Source organism: Mustelus asterias, chromosome 30, assembly GCF_964213995.1.
Source record: "Mustelus asterias chromosome 30, sMusAst1.hap1.1, whole genome shotgun sequence".
Taxonomy (NCBI): Eukaryota; Metazoa; Chordata; class Chondrichthyes; order Carcharhiniformes; family Triakidae; genus Mustelus; species Mustelus asterias.
This window is the reverse complement of record NC_135830.1, coordinates 16,174,657-16,190,789: the sequence shown is the minus strand read 5'-3', so window position 1 is coordinate 16,190,789 and position 16,133 is coordinate 16,174,657. Positions and strand designations below refer to the sequence as shown.

At 43.7% G+C, this 16,133-nt stretch overlaps 1 protein-coding gene across 1 annotated transcript in view; it reads left to right on the top strand.

The window, feature by feature from the left end:
- The window catches only part of LOC144480922 (uncharacterized), a 61,546-nt gene that overhangs the window by 25,685 nt on the left and 19,728 nt on the right, over positions 1 to 16,133 (top strand). The window lies entirely within an intron of this gene.

Sequence of the window (16,133 nt, the reverse complement as noted above, 5' to 3'; positions counted from 1 at the left end):
TTTGTGAATACCTGGTTTCAAATGTCACAAGGATCACAGAGTGACAGGGTGTTAGGAAGTTTAGAGATATTTAGTCAGAAGAAAACCGAGGTTGGCAGTGCAAAGGTACATTTCTGAATGGAGGGCTGTGACAAGTGACATTCCTCAGCGATCAGTGCTGGGACTTTTGCTGTTTGTAATATATATAAATGATTTGGAGGAAAATGTAACTGGTTTGATTGGTAAGTTTGTGGACGACACAAAGGTTGGTGGAATTGCGGATAGTGATGGGGACTGGCAGAGGATACAGCAGGATATAGATCAGTTGGAGACTTGGGCAGAGAGATGGCAGATGAAGTTTAATCCAGACAAATGTGAGGTAATGCATTTTGGAAGGTCTAATACAGATGGGAAATATACAGTAAATGGAGAACCCTTCAGAGTATTCATAGGCAGAGGGATCTGGGTGTACAGGTGCACAGGTTATTGAAAGTGGCAATGAGGTGGAGAAGATAATCAAGAAGGCATACGGCATGCTTGCCTTCATCGGCCGGGGCATTGAGTTTAAAAATTGGTAAGTCATGTTGCAGCTTTATAGAACCTTAGTTAGACCGCACTTGGAATCTAGTGTTCAATTCTGGTCACCACACTACCAGAAGGAAGTGGGGGCTTTGGAGAGGGTACGGAAAATATTTACCAGGATGTTGCCTGGTATGGAGGGCATTAGCTATGAGGAGAGGTTGGAGAAACTTGGTTTGTTCTCACTGGAACGACGGAGGTTGAGGGGGGCGACCTGATAGAAGTCTACAAGATTATGAGGGTCATGGACAGAGTGGATAATCAGACGCTTTTTCCCAGGGTGGAAGAGTCAATTACTAGAGGCATAGGTTTAAGGTGCGAGGGGCAAGGTTTAAAGGAGATGTACAAGGCAGGTTTTTTACACAGAGCGTGGTGGGTGCCTGGAACCCGTTGCCGGGGAAGGGAGTGGAAGCAGATACGGCAGTGACTTTTAAGATGTGTCTTGACAAATATATGAATAGCATAGGAACAGAGGGATATGGTCCCCGGAAAGGTAGGAGGTTTTACTTCAGACGGGCAGCATGGTTGCTCCAGGCTTGGAGGGCCAAAGGGCTTGTTCCTGTGCTGTAATTTTCTTTGTTCTTCATTCTGTTTGGAACATCCCAAATGCCCATCCAATTTCCTTTTTAATTGTTTATTGTCGCTACTTCCTCCACCCTCGTAGGCAGCGAGTTCCAGGTCATCACCATTCACTGCATCAGAATATTCTTCCTCACATCTCCACCGCCCCCCCCCCCCCCCCCCCCCCCCCCCGCCCCCCACTCACCCTCCCTTGCATCTCTGACCCAAAACAAGAAATCTGTGTCCCCCCTCGTCCTTGTCCCATCAGCTAATGGGAACAGCTTTTCTTTGTCCACCTTATCTAAACCTGTCAGAACCTTGTCCACCTCTATCAAATCTCCCCTCAACCTCCTTTGCTCCAAGGAAAACAACCCCAGCCTGACATCGACAATAAAGAACAAACCAACAGAATATGTTAATGCCTGAAATCAAATGGGAATGTTTAATTTCTGTTTTAAAGATATTGTGAATATATTGTCCTGGACAATAAAGGAATTGGAATAACTCACCTTGGGTGTGGTTGAATGGAATGTATCAATCTGATATCCACCTGCAGTCTAGTGAAAGTCTGGAATGTGTAGCTGGAAGTCCCTTCCTAACAGCACTGTGGGTGTACGTACACCTCAGGCATTGCAGCAGTTCAAGAAGGCACCCTTGGGGTTGGGGTTGACCATGGCCAAGGCAGCTGCATACAGCCACATATTCTGTTATAATTGAAGGACTGCAGATTGAATGTGAGGCATTGTGGGACTGGACTATCTTGACCATATTCCTGTGACTGCCCGGAAACTCATGTGTCTATTTTAAAGAACAAAGAACAATACAGCCCAGGAACAGGCCCTTCGGCCCTCCAAGCCTGCGCTGATCATGTGTTCCTAACGAGACCATCCGTTTGTATCCCTCTATTCCCAGTCTGTTCATATGGTTATCATTAAAATACGTCCCCCGCATATCTGTATTGAACCTTGCCCCCCCTTACCTTGAACTTGTGACCCCTTGTGTTTGTCGTTTCTGACCTGGGTAAAAGCTTCCAACTGTTCACCCTATCTATGCCCTTCATAATTTTATAAACTTCTATTAGGTCGCCCCTCCACCTCTGTTTTTCCAGGGAGAACAACCCTAGTTTACTCAATCTCTCCTCATAGCTAATACCCTCCATACCAGGCAACATCCTGGTAAACCTTTTCTGCACTCTCTCCAAAGCCTCCACGTCCTTCTGGTAGTGTGGCGACCAGAACTGGAAGTAGTATTCCAAATGTGGCCGAACCAACGTTCTATACATCTGCACCATCAGACCCCAACTTTTATACTCTATGCCCCGTCCAATAAAAGCAAGCATGCCATATGCCTTCTTCACCACCCTTTCCACCTGTGTTGCCACCTTTAAGGTTCTGTGGACTTGCACATCCAGATCCTTCTGCGTGTCTATACTCCTGATGGTTCTGCCATTTATTGTATAGCTCCCCCTGCATTAGATCTACCAAAATGCATCACTTCGCATTTATCTGGATTAAGTTCCATCTGCCATTTCTCCGCCCAATTTTCCAGCCTATCTACATCCTGCTGTATTCTCTGACAATGTTCATCACAATCCACAACTCCAGCAATCATTGTGTCGTCCGCAAACTTACTAATCAGACTTGCTACATCTTCCTCCAAATCATTTATATATATCACAAACAGCAGAGGTCCCAATACAGAGCCCTGCGGAACACCACTAGTCACAGACCGCCAGTCAGAAAAAGACCCCTCCGCTGCTACCCTCTGTCTTCTATGGCCAAACCAGTTCTGTACTCATGTAGCTAGTTCACCTTTGATCCCGTGAGATTTAACCTTTTGCACCAGCCTGCCATGAGGGACCTTGTCAAATGCTTTACTAAAATCCATGTCGACGACATCCACGGCCCTTCCCTCGTCAGTCATTTTTGTCACCGCCTCAAAAAACTCAACCAAATTTGTGAGGCATGACCTCCCTCGCACAAAACCATGTTGTCTATTGCTAATGAGATTATTCAGTTCTAAATGTGTACAGATCCTATCTCTAAGAATCTTCTCCAACAATTTCCCTACCACGGACGTCAAGCTCACTGGCCTATGATTACCCGGGTTATCCTTGCTACCCTTCTTAAATAACGGGACCACATTTGCTATCCTCCAATCCTCTGGGACCTCACCTGTGTCCAATGAAGAAACAAAGATTTTTGTGAGAGGCCCAGCAATTTCATCTCTTGTCTCTCTCAGTAACTGGAAGTCCCTTCCTAACAGCACTGTGGGTGTACGTACACCTCAGGCATTGCAGCAGTTCAAGAAGGCACCCTTGGGGTTGGGGTTGACCATGGCCAAGGCAGCTACATACAGCCACATATTCTGTTATAATTGAAGGACTGCAGATTGAATGTGAGGCATTGTGGGACTGGACTATCTTGACCATATTCCTGTGACTGCCCGGAAACTCATGTGTCTATTTTAGTTTATAATTGAGGATTTCTGGGAATAAGTTAAATGCGGAAATATTAAGTATAGCCTGGAGGAATTTGGAATAACTAAGAATTTTATCCCCAGATAAAGAACAAAGATTTTGCCGGTGTTTGGGTGTAACGTGTTTGGGATTTTAAATCAACAAAGATGTTGCCTCTCCCTTGGACATGCGCAGTCCCGGGCCGCCCTCCGCGCAACGGGTAGAGCGTTTTCTGCAGCGTGATGGAGTGTGGGAGGTGCAGCCGCCATTACGGATCCGGACCGCAGTCTCCAAAACCCTGGGACTGGAATGGAAAGTGGGGCGCAGTGACCCCGCCCTTTTACAAAGTACACATGGGGTATCACTGGATTGGATTGGAACGTCACCTTATCGCAAAACAGGTTGTTAACTTTAGGTGGAATGATTTAGAGAACTGGGTGACATATTGGGGAAGGCAATCGGTGAGTATGAGACTGAAGTCGAGAGTCAGCACCTTCAGGGGAGGAAAATTGGAGAAAAAGCAAGAGGAGGATATTAGGATGACTTAATGTTACAATCAATAGGTCTGTGTGGATTTCCCCCGGGGCTCCGCTTTCCTCCCACAGTCTGAAAGACGTGCTGGTTAGGGTGCATTGACCCCAACAGGCGCTGGAAGGTGGCGACTCGGGGAATTTCACAGTAACTTCATTGCAGTGTCAATGTGAACCTTGCTTTTGACTGATAAATAAACGTTACTTTAGGAAGGAGGGAATGTGTGGGGACAGAGATTTATAATTTGAGATGAAGAAGGATTTTCTGTGAGAACTAGATTTGTCAGTTCCGGATTTCTATCCTGTAATCACAGTGATGACTTGATGATGTCAACCCTATCACACTCATTAAAGTCCCTATCAGGTCAGTCTTCAGCCTTCTCTTTCCTGGAGAAATTATCCCCAGCCTGTTCAATCCATCCTGTGACTTAAACACACTCAGCTCTGCTAACATCCTTGTGAATCTTTTTTGAACTTTAATAGAGCTCTTCTGTCAGTTTTAAAGGGACATACTATTAATATTTAAACTTAATTTGATTTGGTTACAACAGCATGGTAACTCAGTTCCATATTGACGCTCTAAATGCTTTAATTTGAAAGGGACTTAACCATCAAAAAAAGCCTCTGAAATAGCAAATGAGTTGAAATTTATTTTTAAAAAAGGTACAATGATGAAGGAGTACAAAATAAAGGGAAAGACTCTTCGCACAGTAGAGGATCAGAAGGACCTTGGGGTCCGGGTCCAGAGGATTCTAAAATCGGCCCCGCAGGTGGAGGAGGTGGTTAAGAAGATGTATGGTGTGCTGGCCTTTATCAATCGAGGGATTGAGTTTAGGAGTCCGGGGATAATGATGCAGCTATATAAGACCCTCGTCAGACCCCAATTGGAGTACTGTGCTCAGTTCTGGTCGCCTCACTATAGGAAGGATGTGGAAAAGATTGAAAGGGTGCAGAGGAGATTTACAAGGATGTTGCCTGGATTGAGTGGCATGCCTTATGAGGATCGACTGAGGGAGCTCGGTCTTTTCTCCTTGGAGAGACGAAGGATGAGAGGAGACCTAATAGAGGTGTATAAGATGTTGAGAGGCATAGATCGGGTGGACTCTCGGAGGTTTTTTTCCAGGGTGGAAATGTCTGCTACGAGAGGACACAGGTTTAAGGTGCTGGGGGGTAGGTACAGGGGAGATGTTAGGGGTAAGTTTTTCACACAGAGGGTGGTGGGCGAGTGGAATCGGCTGCCGTCAGTGGTGGTGGAGGCGAACTCAATAGAGTCTTTTAAGAGACTCCTGGATGAGTACATGGAGCTTAATAGATGGAGGGTTATAGGTAGGTCCAGAAGGTAGGGATGTGTTCGGCACAACTTGTGGGCCGAAGGGCCTGTTTGTGCTGTAGTTTTTCTATGTTTCTATGAAGTACACAAGCGACTTTTATCACTTCAAATGGGTGGCCACCCCTGTAGAAATATGAATTTTCCTCAGGTTCCTGATCCAAAGGCGATTTCCCAAAATCCTGCCCCAGGGGCATTCAGTACCTCCACAACCAGAGTCCAACCTGCAAAGCCCAAGTTCACTCATTCTAACGCAGCTCTCAGCTGCAATACAGATATCAATGCTGTACTGTTAGTCAGAATACAAAACATTGGTCTAAAATTCCTATCTTGCCGATTAAAACTTCGCCCAAGGTTTGTCTGTAATCTAGAAACTGTTTGTTCCTCAAACAAGTAAACAACCTTGCTGATATTAGAACCTTGATGTAGAACATTTGACAAACATGCGATTTTACTCTAATGCAGGGGTGTTACATCTATCACCCCTTTTACTAAATCATAAGAACATAAAAAATAGGAGCAGGAGTAGACCATCTAGCCCCTCGAGCCTGCCCCGCCATTCAATATGATCATGGCTGATCTGAAGTGGATCAGTTCCACTTACCCGCCTGATCCCTATAACCCCTAATTCCCTTACCGATCAGGAATCCATCTATCCGTGATTTAAACATATTCAACGAGGTAGCCTCCACCACTTCAATGGGCAGAGAATTCCAGAGATTCACCACCCTCTGAGAGAAGAAGTTCCTCCTCAACTCTGTCCTAAACCGACCCCCCTTTATTTTGAGGCTGTGCCCTCTAGTTCCAGTTTCCTTTCTAAGTGGAAAGAATCTCTCCACCTCCACCCTATCCAGCCCCTTCATTATCTTATAGGTCTCTATAAGATCCCCCCTCAGCCTTCTAAATTCCAATGAGTACAAACCCAATCTGATCAGTCTCTCCTCATAATCAACACCCCTCATCTCTGGTATCAACCTGGTGAACCTTCTCTGCACTCCCTCCAAGGCCAATATATCCTTCCGCAAATAAGGGGACCAATACTGCACACAGTATTCCAGCTGCGGCCTCACCAATGCCCTGTACAGATGCAGCAAGACATCTCTGCTTTTATATTCTATCCCCCTTGCGAAAAAGGCCAACATTCCATTTGCCTTCTTGATCACCTGTTGCACCTGCAGACTGGGTTTTTGTGTCTCATGCACAAGGACCCCCAGGTCCCTCTGCACAGCAGCATGTGGTAATTTCTTTCCATTTAGATAATAATCCAATTTGCTATTATTTCTTCCAAAGTGAATAACCTCGCATTTGTCAACGTTATACTCCATCTGCCAGATCCTCGCCCACCCACTCAGCCTGTCCAAATCTCTCTGCAGACCTTCTACGCCCTCCACACAATTCACTTTTCCACTTATCTTTGTGTCGTCTGCAAACTTTGTTACCCTACACTCACTCTGTTACCCTAATTCACTCTGACATTTCCCCCCTTTTGTTCATTGGCCTTGTCCAAGGTAGCCAACTTCCTTTCCCTTTACAATCTTCTTCTCATAACTAATTTTTAGATATAATTGAAGCAGTATAATTGGATATAAAAGCAGTCGTAACATATAATTCCTATACAAATTGCATAGACTTAAAAAAATTCTCAAGCTGTCCCTTCACCTGTATCCATCTTGTAATTAATTCTGATTATGTATTATTTCTCCCTCGCCTTCATTTGACCTAATCGAAAATTCCATTTAATTTGTTCTTACAGTCAGTTTCTGTATGGAGTATGTGTCAGTGCCTTTATCATTACAAAGTGATTTCTTACTCTTCAGACCATATTAACCATTTCATGTCATTTAGTCAAGTAGCTGAGAAGGTCCCATTTAATCATAGAATCATTACAACGCAGAAGGTGGCCCATCGAGTCTGCACAGACCACAATCCCATCCAGGCCATATCCCCATAACCCCACTTATTTACCCTGCTAGTCCAGCTGGCAATAAGGCATAATTTACTATGGCCAATCAACCTAACCCGCACATCTTTGGATGAAGGCAAGAAACCGGAGCACCTAAAGGAAACCCAGGCAGACACAAGGAGAATGTGCAAACTCTATCCAGGCAGTCATCCGAGGCTGGAATTGAATCCGGGTCCTTGGCGCTGTAAGGGAGTAGTGCTAACCACTGTGACACTGGACTGCCCTTCATTTTTCAGTGCAGCTGCACCGTGTACTCTCGGATGTTAGTTAATTCCCAATCTTCAAACCACTTCTGCAATCTCACATCGGTGTTCCAATTCCTTCTTTAATTCTCGGTTGGAATCTCACCTTCATAAGCCATCTTCACTCATTTCCCTCCCTGTTAAATGTTGTCACTCATTTTCTTTTAAACCAGAGTGTGTTCTTTTGTCCTGCTTGTTGGCATCTCTCTGCCCTCTCCCACAAATCATTGTTTTGCATTTGTGGAAGATTCATCAGGTCTTTTGGGATTGTGCTGTGCATTTTACCAATTAGTTTCATCATCCTGGATGCCACTGTCTTACAAAGGATGCACCATTCAATAATTCTGTCAGAATCTTCAGAAGAAAATCGAAAGTCAGGTGTATGTCTTTGCTTGTTTCCTCCTGTACAATCCCAATGTCTCAGATGGAGGCCAGATTATCAAATTCAGTTCTCTCAAATAATTCATAGACAAAGAAACAAGTATCTCCAAGAGAAAACTGTCACCTCATTCATCTCATCTCGACTTCCCTTTCACTCAAATGTTCATAAACACCCAAATATATGGATTCCTTTAAACTACACTTTTAGGAGTTCTCGAGAATCATTAGAGTTAAATAAATCATTAAATATTCTCATAATATCTTTTAACAGAAACCAAACATTTCTGTTTGATTCCAGGCATTATCAACTTTGTTCTTTCCCTTAAACACCAGGTAATTTCCATTTTAAATGCTTGAAATAGCAACTCATGTCAGATATTTATCAATTCCAATCTCAAAAGCAGGCTTGTTGGCTTTCTGAAAAGTAAAGTCTTTTATTCTCTGTTTTAATTCTCAAAACTGTTGCCTTCACTCAGAGCTGGAAACCATCATCACCTGTTTAAAAAACCCAAACAATCCATCTGGCTCTGGCCAAGATCCCAGTGAGTTAATGTGTCCAATCACAGGTTACATTAAAAAACAAAGGCTGTGTGGAGATTTATAAAAATCAGCTGTCTGCTGAAAGGGTTAACTTCTCTGTGGAACCGAGAGAGGCGGGGAGTGGGCAGAGGAAACTTGGCAATTCCATCAACTTACATAATTTAAAAAACTTCTCTCGTGTTATTTTCTTCAATTTTGTTCAAATTTCATCTCTTTTATCTATCCTTTTTTGAACACCAATTTCAATTTTCAATATTTGCTACTTAATCAAAGTTGAAAGAAATACTTTGTGAAATGTGTTGTTAACTGAATCTCAACAATTTTAACTCGGATGTTTTGGAAAGTTGGAACTGGTTTGCTGCCAAACTGCAGCCTTATCTTTCTGTTTTGGGAGCAAATTGTCCTTCACAATTCTAACCTTGAACAAGTTAATTTCAAACCCAAATACATTCCTTTCACATTTTAGTACAGTCTGAATTTATTTCAAACAGAAACTCACGGCTGTTCAAATTAAATTAATTTTTATTCCCTTTCCAAACTAATTCTTCGAATCTGTGATGCTTGCAAACAACGCCCTGCCTCAACAATTATGACTCAAATGTCCGGTATTCCTTCAACTGAGCAAACCAACTTGGAGTAAGCGTTGTGGATCATGACGGTGCAAAGGTCATGGCTAACCTCACACACCTGCATTCCCTTATCACACAGGAGAGGCAGAGGAGAGGGAGGAGTGCTTTCAGTGATTCTTTTTTTGGAGAAAACAACTACATCTGCTCACTGGTGACTGATTTGTGTCTCAGGTTGTTTGATGTTAGCAAAACATTGGGAGTGGTCTGCTTCAGGGAGGTGTCACTTTGTGGCTGAATTAACTTCCTCAAAGTCCCCACGGCATTTTCTAACTCTTCACTTGATCTGATATTTTCTGACTGTAAATCAATATCTTGTTCCAGAGTTTGGCCGAACAGCAGTAGATTTTTCTGAGCTCCACTCACCCTATCATCTGCCCCCTGTTCCCAATGTAACTGATTGTCCAGGTCAGACGTGCTCTTCGGCCAGCAATCAGCTCCATTCTGCAGCTTATCCACCAGTTCCCTCAACTCTTTATATTTTGTACTCAGCTGGGAGGCAACAGGTTTCCAATGTAACTGTAAATTAATTTATTCTGGACTTTTTCCAACTCACTATTTCCTTTCTGAATCTCTTTAGAAAACCGATCAAGGACCCGCTCGTAATCTCCGTCACATTCTTCTCCACCTCCCAGGGTATCTTTTGCTCCTGATGCCCTTGACTCCGTTGTCAAACTGTCAGTCACATTGTAGCAGATGCCAAAGCCATTGTTGTATTTGCTTTTTTGAGGCAGCAGTGCGAACCACTGTGCCACTGGATGGAATGCTGGCCCAGTGGAGAGATACATAGAAACTAGAAGCAGGAGAAGGCCATTCGGCCCCTTGAGCCTGCTCCACCATTCATCTTCATCATGGCTGATCATCGAATTCAATTTCCTGATTCCACCGCCCCCCCCACCCGCCTCCCATATCCCTTGATCCCGTTAGCCCCAAGAGTATATCTCATATCTTCTTGAAATCAGACAATGTTTTGGCCTCAACTATAGGGTGACATGGTGGCACAGTGGTTAGCACTGCTGCCTCACAGCGCCAGGGACCCATTTAATTCCAGCCTTGGGTGAATGTCTGTGTGGAGTTCGCATGTTCTCCCTGTGTCTGCGTGGGCTTCCTCCGGGTGCTCCAGTTTCCACCCACAGACCAAAGATGCCCAGGTTCAGTGGATTTGCAATGTTGAATTCCCTCTTCGTCTCCCAAGCTGTGTGGGTTAGATAGGTTAGCCATGGTAAATGTGTGAGATTACAGAGATAGGGCAGGGGAGAGGGCCTGGGTAAGGTGCTCTGTTAGAGAGATGGTGCAGACTGGATGGTCCGAATTGTCCCTTCTGCACTGGAGGGATTCTATGATTCAATGAACACAGGAATGGTCAGAATCATTTCACATGTCCCAAATTTTAAATAACCATTACAATTAAAACTCTCTCATACTCACATGTGTGAGTTTGAATCCGGATTAAAATTCCCACAAGTTTAGCAAAGTATCCTGGAATCATGTCTCTGGCCAGTAAATGTGGTTCTAGGTTCACAACTTTTGTGAAAAAAAGCTTTATTAATTACACGTCCTTGATTTAAATCTGTTTGACTGTGAGTATGAGAGAGTTTTAATTGTAATGGTTATTTAAAATTTGGGACATGTGAAATAATCCTGACCATTCCTGTGTTCATTGAATCATAGAATCCCTCCAGTGCAGAAGGGACCATTCGGACCATCGAGTCTGCACCATCTCTCTAACAGAGCACCCTACCCAGGCCCTCTCCCCTGCCCTATCCCTGTAAATCTGTTTGATTTAAATCACAGACAGAAAACCTGAAAGCTTGAAGCATTCAACCCACAAATATCATCCATACACAAGCAGAGAAACTTAGCATGTGCTTTACAACAACGACGACCAAAATTACTTCCTTAAGCGTTCTTGTGGTTCTGTTTTGAAACTTCCAGAAATGCCTTCAATTAAAGACTCAAGATAAGGTTAATTCCCCAGAAAGATAAACCTTAACAAATGTAGCCCAAAACAATGATAAAACACATCTGCAAACATCCACATAAAACAAATGAAACACACAGATTCTCACAGCTCGTAAATTTCAAACAATGAATCCTCAGCATTCTCTCTCGCAGCTATAGCTTGTTAAAGTGACAGAGCACTACAAACATTTCACAATGTACATTAATGATTTGGAAGATGGAACTGAAGGCACTGTTGCTAAGTTTGCAGATGATACAAAGATATGTAGAGGGACAGGTAGTATTGAGGGAGCAGGGGGGCTGCAGAAGGACTTTGATGGGCTAGGAGAGTGGGCAAAGAAGTGGCAGATGGAATACAATGTGGAAAAATGTGAGATTATGCACTTGGGGAGGAGGAATGGAGGCATCGACTATTTCCTAAATGGGGAAATGCTTCGGCAATCAGAAGAACAAAGGGACTTGGGAGTCATTGTTCAAGATTCTCTTAAAGTTAACGTGCAGGTTTAGTTGGCAGTTTGGAAGGCAGATGCAATGTTAGCATTCATGTCAAGAGGGTTAGAATACAAGAGCAGCAATGTACTTCTTAAACTGTATAAGGCTCTGGTCAGACCCTATTTGGAGTATTGTGAGCAGTTTTGAGCCCCACATCTAAGGAAGGATATGCTGGTGTTGGAAAGGATCTGGAGGAGCTTCACAAGAATGATCTCTGGAATGAAGAGCTTGTTGTCGTATGAAGAATGGTTGAGGACTCCGGGCCTGCACTCATTGGAGTTTAGAAGGATGAGGGGAGATCTTATTGAAACTTATAGGAAAAACTAGAACTAGAGGGCACAACCTCAAGCTAAAGGGATGATCCTTTAAAACAGAGATGAGGAGGAGTTTCTTCAGCCAGAGAGTGGTGAATCTTTGGAACTCTTTGCCGCAGAAGGCTGTGGAGGCCAGGTCATTGAGTGTCTGTAAGACAGAGATAGATAGGTTCTTGATTAATGAGGGGATCAGGGGTTATGGGGAAAAGGCAGGAGAATGGGGATGAGAAAAATATCAGCCATGATTGAATAGCGGAGAAGACTCGATGGGTCTGGTGGCCTATTTCTGCTCCTATGTCTTATGGTCTAAGCTCACAACTCCTTGATTAAAATAAGACACAAGATCCTTCATTCCCCTTCATTATAACTTAAACTTTTTTTAGCCAACTTCCAAGGCCTGATTTTATAGGAAACATCTAATCTTTGTTGATTTAAAATCCCAAACATGTTGCCAGCTGCAAAATCTTTGTTCTTTATCTGGGGTTGAGGTGATAACACGATAAAATCCTCACAGTTATTCCAAATTCCTCCAGGCTCCGCTTAAAATTTACACATTTAAGTGGTTCCCATAAATCCTCAATCAAAAACTAAAATAGACACATGGGTTTCCAGGTGATTTATAAAGAAATGAACTGTCTGCTGAAAGGGTTAACTTTTCTACAGAACCTAAAGGGGTCGGGAGTGAGCAGAAAAAACTTGGCACACAATTACTTCACCTCACATATGATGGGGGTTTTTCTCGGAGGCTAAGTATTGAGTTGAACCCAGTTAATACAAAGATTTGCAAAAGACAGTATACTGGTTAAAGGCATTACTTATTGAGAAAGGCAGCTGAGCAGTCCAATTCCGTTCTAAAGTTACAATACATTGGCCGTGTAGTTATACTATTTTGAAAGTTCATTTCACCCGCCCACTCTGTCATCCTAACTGGATGCTCCAATCATGTTCGTGCACAATATTTACCTTGGCCAATAACATCCTATCTTCTGGAAGAATGGGAATTCATTGGTCTGTAGAATCTGAAAGTTGCTGCCCACTGTTACTTTGCAACATTCACTTACGGAAGTCCATAGGGTTCAAAGGTTGCTTTCTAACTGACAGCACGGGCGGCACAGTGGCACAGTGGTTAGCACTGCTGCCTCACAGCGCCAGGGACCCGAGTTCGATTCCCAGCTTGGGTCACTGTCTGTGTGGAGTTTGCACATTCTCCCCGTGTCTGCGTGGGTTTCCTCCGGGTGCTCAGGTTTTCTCCCACAATCCAAAGATGTGCCGGTTAAGTGGATCAGACATGCTAAATTGCCCCTTAGTGTCAGGCGGACTAGCTAGGGTAAATGGGGATAGGGCCTGGGTGGGATTCTGGTTGGTGCAGACTCGATGGGCCAAATGGCCTCCTTCTGCACTGTAGGATTCTGTGACTCTGTGATAACTTCTATTACATAGCTTATAGGGTTCAAAAGTTCCTTTCCACTGTCTGCTGAGCCATCCCTCATCAGTAAAAAATGAATAATTCTATTCATTCTAATGTCTGGGAAGTGGGTATTTTCTATAAATCATACTGATAAAAACTGTGTTCTGTGGCTTCACTGTTCTGAAAGAATGTGGCCTGTCTCACTCAGCTTTTATCCCATTATGCTTTAGGGCAGTCTGCAGTTTGGCCAAGGTATACATTTTAGTACAAAAAGTATATATTTAAATCTGAAATACATGTTTAAATTCTCTACCAGTGGTTATATGTGTTTCTATGCAGACAGTACCTTTGTATAATATAAATAAGGCACGTTGTGGTCCTTATTCTACATTAGTCTAAGTCAGTCCACCCTGTTTCAATAGCCTTTATTAGTTTTTAATCTCAAGGTATTCTGAACCCCTCTAACAAAATAACTTTAAAAAACTTAAAGTTTATAATTAATCTCAAGTAAGCTTACATTAACACTGCAATGAAGTTCCTGTGAAAATTCCCCTCTCTAACAACAAAAGAAACTTGATTTTAAACTTCATCTATTAATTGTTTTGTTATATTCCTCAACCTATTTTAATTTGATCAGTTATTGTTAGGGATGGGTAATTTCTGTTCTTTATAAACTGGTTCACTCATTTTGTTAATTCTACATGGGCTCAGAGAATCAGAACCCAGACTCTATCATCCATATCCTTTTTCTCCTTTTGTCACCACTTTCTCTCTGTTTTGCGGGAGGGTCGTGGGGATTCCAATCAGACCGAATCATTTATTATAAAAGTAAAACAAAAACAGAAAATGCTGGAAAATCCCAGCAGATCTGACAGCATCTGTAGGGAGAGAATAGAGCCAACGTTTCAAGTCTGGATGACCCTTCATGAGAGCTCCTATGAAGTGTCATCCAGACTCAAAATGTTGGCGCTATTCTCAAATCATTTTATCGATAAGTTCCTTGCTCTTAGTTTCCAAAAGACAGGTAAGAAATCTGTCCAGTCCCCACTCGAGCTCTGAATTTTTCACTGGCCATGCTTGGGTTGGATTATAACCATTAGAATCCACTCTTAGAGGTCCACTTTTCAGTCCAGTGCTACTTGGAGTGTACCGTCACTTCACCGACTACGGGTCACAAGTCCCTCACAGTTCTTATCACAAATTCATGATAAAATAATTTAAACATGCCTGAAAACGCTTCTTAACTTCTTAGTCAGCGACCTACCCCCGTCTGTTGATTAGTCAGACCCCTTTTTTACAGATTCCAGGTATCTCAGTCGCTGAACACCAGCCGGTCCTGCAATAATCTCATAGAATCTCTACAGTGCAGAAGGAGGCCATTCGGCCCATCAAGTCTGCACCAACCACAATCCCACCGACCCTATCCCCATAACCCCATGCATTTACCCTCGCAAGACCCCCTGACACTAAGGGGCAATTTAGCATGGCCAATCCACCTAACCCGCATTTCTTTGTACTGTGGGAGGAAACCGGAGCACCGGGAGAAAACCTACACAGACACGGGGAGAATGTGCAAACTCCACACAGACAGTAACCCAAGCTGGGAATCGAACCCGGGTTCCTGGCGCTGTGAGGCAGCAGTGCTAACCACTGTGCCACTGTGCCGCCCCAGTTTAATTCTAACTCATTCTGAGTAAATATTCTCACCAGGTCCTCTGTTGGGGCCCTGCTGAGCAGCTTTAATGGTCCGTGATTGCAGAAACTGAGCAGTCACAGGAATGTGGTCAAGATAGTCCAGTCCCATAATGCCTCACATTCAATCTGCAGTCCTTCAATTATAACAGAATATGTGGCTGTATGTAGCTGCCTCGGCCACGATCAACCCCAACACTGCCTTCTTGAACTGCTATAATGCCTGAGGTGTAGGTACACTCACAGTGCTGTTAGGGTGGGATTTCCAGCTACACATTCCAGACTTTCACTAGACTGCAGGTGGATACCAGATTGATATATTCCATTCAACCACACCCAAGATGAGTTATTCCAATTCCTTTATTGTCCAGGACAATATATTCACAATATCTTTAAAACAGAAATTAAACATTCCCATTTGATTTCAGGTATTAACATATTCTGTTAGTTTGTTCTTTATTGTGGGATGTCAGGCTGAGGTTGTTCCTCTTGGAGCAAAGGAGGTTGAGGGGAGATTTGATAGAGGTGGACAAGATTCTGACAGGTTTAGATAAGGTGGACAAAGAAAAGCTGTTCCCATTAGCTGATGGGACAAGGATGAGGGGGACACAGATTTATGGTTTTGGGTCAGAGATGCAGGAAGGTCACCCTCCGACCCTCCCCATTGACCAACTGTGAGAATGAACAAAATGCAGTCCTGGGTGTAATTGAGAGCAGAAACAATAACAGCAGAATCCAACCTCTGGAATCACTCGTGAACTCGCTGGTGTCTCAACAGGTGGGATGACTGAGCGAATCCCTTCCCACACTGAGGGCAGGTGAATGGCCTCTCCCCAGTATGAATGTGCTCATGTGCCCGCAGGTTGGATGAACAAGCGAATCCCTTCCCACACTGAGAGCAGATGAATGGCCTCTCCCCAGTGTGAACTCGCTGGTGTATCCGCAGGTCAGATGACCGAGTGAATCCCTTCCCACACTGAGAGCAAGTGAATGGCTTCTCCCCAGTGTGAACTCGCTGGTGCCGCCGCAGGCTGGATAAATGACTGAATCCCTCCCCACACTGAAAACACGTGAACAGC